This window comes from Alligator sinensis, unplaced genomic scaffold (genome assembly GCF_000455745.1).
Source record: "Alligator sinensis unplaced genomic scaffold, ASM45574v1 scaffold1164_1, whole genome shotgun sequence".
Classification (NCBI taxonomy): domain Eukaryota; kingdom Metazoa; phylum Chordata; order Crocodylia; family Alligatoridae; genus Alligator; species Alligator sinensis.
The window spans coordinates 381,767-384,272 of record NW_005842225.1 but is presented as its reverse complement, the minus strand read 5'-3'; the positions used below and the strand labels follow the sequence as shown (position 1 = coordinate 384,272).

General features: G+C 56.7%; 1 protein-coding gene across 5 annotated transcripts in view; it reads right to left on the bottom strand.

Annotated features, from left to right (window-relative positions):
* TRAF7 (TNF receptor associated factor 7) overlaps positions 1 to 2,506 on the bottom strand; it is a 32,135-nt gene that overhangs the window by 24,925 nt on the left and 4,704 nt on the right. The window contains exon 1 of one of the 5 annotated variants that reach the window (XM_025208241.1): positions 389 to 627. The exons of the other annotated variants lie outside the window; for them this stretch is intronic. The gene's annotated coding sequence lies outside the window, so the exon portion shown is untranslated. Of the gene's footprint in view, positions 1 to 388; positions 628 to 2,506 lie in introns of those variants that run through there. 5 annotated transcript variants of the gene reach the window in all.

The window sequence follows — 2,506 nt, the reverse complement described above, 5'->3', positions numbered from 1 at the left end:
GAGAGGAAGGAGCCCTGGGAGGAATGCTGGTGGCAGACAGCAGGCACCACAGGCTGCATTAGCTTTTGCCTCTAGCCACTTTACTCACCACATATAGGAGAGATTTACCAGACACAACAGCATCCCTGGGACTATGCAGCCCTTTGAGGGCATTCAAACACCCCTGAAGCCCACTCTAGTGGCTTGGGCACATCCACAGGGGAAGTGCCTGGAGTCCTTGCTGCCAGAAACCTTCTCAGGGTTTCCTGGGGCTCTCCAGGGCCTGCTTGCACCACACAGGGTTAAAACAGGGGGCTCCTGGCTGCGGCCAAGCTGCATTCTTGCTCAAGAAAACCCAAGTGCTTATGTGGCCAGGCAGCGGGGCTAGAGGAAAGGGACGGGGCTGTACCTTGTGGATGGGGAGGCCCGTGCGGACAGCTGGTGGGCCTGCCTGGATCCAGATGTCTGGACAGCTTCTTGGGAAACGCGGCTGTGCTCCAAGCCCCGCTGCCCTGCGTCTTATTTTTCAATGCAACTTCCCTGTTTTTGCCAAAAACAAGTATCGAAAAGGGGAAGCGGCGTGGCCGGCTTCCCAGCAAGTCACACGGCTGATAGCAACCAGATGCACGTAAGAGGGGGGAGCGGGGGCTGCACCCACACACTTCCACCCCGGAGCTGGTACCAGCCCAGGCCTGAAGCGGCAATGGTCTCAGGGCTCCTGCTCAACTGATCCACCCACAAGCTCCCTCCAGGAGGGGCCAAGACACCCAGGGGCTGATATTTTCTAGCCAAAGAAGAGCTGAGCATGGCCTGGCCTTCAGGCTGCCTCTCCAAGGCCAAGATGTGTCAACCCTATGTGGGAAGGAGCCCGAGGCTGGTCTGGTCTCTGACCTCTCTGATGAGTCTGCCTGACAGAGGCCTCACCTGTGGCCAAGGACCCCCCTTGCTGCAGGCTGGGAGCACAGCTTCCCCTCACGCTCTCCAGTGAGTCATGTCAGCAGAAATAAAGGACCACGATGCCGAGGCTGGAGTCACTTATGCACTGGGAAAAGGCTGCACTGGGCTTCCTGTCTGAGCAGCTGGCTGGTGAATCAGGCCCAATAAGGAGCCTGACGCTTCTCCCATGCTTTGGCCAATGCGGGTCGGGAGGGGTAACGGCAGCAGTGGGCCTTGTCATGTGGGTACCTCCACGGCGGTGGGGCAGAGACCCCCGAGGTCATTCCTATTGCTGCTGAACTAAGCCTAAAAAAGGACCAGGGAAGTGGTGCGTCCCACTGCAAAGGGGCTGCAAACCCTGGACAACAGCGATCATCGCCTGCTGGATTTCATTATTCAACACAGGGCGTCAAGGGCTCACACTAAGGCTAAAGCCCTTGACTTCAGAAGGGCCAACTTCAATGAGCTTAGGAGACTGGTGGGGGAGGCACTGAGGGCCCAAAAGGTACAGATGGGCGTCCACGAGGGATGGTTGTACCTTAAGCGGGCGATCCTCCAGGCCCAAAGGGTAACAGTCCCTGAGAGAAGCAAGGGGGGTAAGTGCTCAGAAACCCCCTTGGCTCAGTCAGGGCATCCAGCAATGCCTGAGGACTAAGGGTGGCGTACAACCAGTGAAAGGGAGGAGCTGTCACCGAGGAGGAGTACTCCTCCTTGGCCCAGGTGTGTAGGAAGGCTATTAGGAAGGCCAAGGCAGAGATGGAGCTCAGGCGAGCGTCCAGGATTAAGGACAACAACAGTCTCGGGGATAGCTCTGTCAGGCCTTCAGTCAGCGCAGATGTAGTTAGGGATCTTCTGGAAGGGCTGGACATTTTTAAATCTGCAGGTCCAGATGCCCTCCACCCAAGGGCGTTTAGGGAGCTGGCAGGGGTCATCGCGGAGCCCTTGGCCCGGCTGTATGAGCATTTGTGTTCATCTGGCCAGGTGCTGGGGGATTGGAAACTGGCTAATGTGGTCCCAATTTTCAAGAAGGAGAGGAAGGAGGACCCAAGTAACTACAGGCCTGTAAGCCTCACCTCGGTGCTCAGGAAGATCTTGGAGAGAATCATCAAGGAGCACATCTGTGGGGGCCGGCAGGGGAGATCGTGCTCAGGGGCAATCAGCATGGGTTCACCAAAGGCAGGTCCTGCCAGACCAACCTGAGTGCCTTTTATGACCAAGTAACTATATCCTTGGATGATGGTGTCGTTGTGGACATAGTCTTTCTAGACTTTAAGAAGGCCTTTGACACTGTCTCTCACCCCATCCTCATCAATAAATTAAGTGACTGTGGCAATGATGCCTGCACAGTTGGATGGGTAAAAAATTGGCTGGCGGGGAGCACGCAGAGAGTAGTGGTGGACGGGTTGTACTCAACCTGGCGAGATGTGAGCAGTGGGGTCCCCCAGGGCTCGGTCCTCGGGCCCGCACTGTTTAACATCTTCATCAGCGACTTGGACGAGGGGGTGGAAAGCACGCTGTCCAAGTCTGCTGATGACACTAAGATGTGGGGCGAGGTGGACACACTTGAGGGGAGAGAGAGGCTGCAACTAGA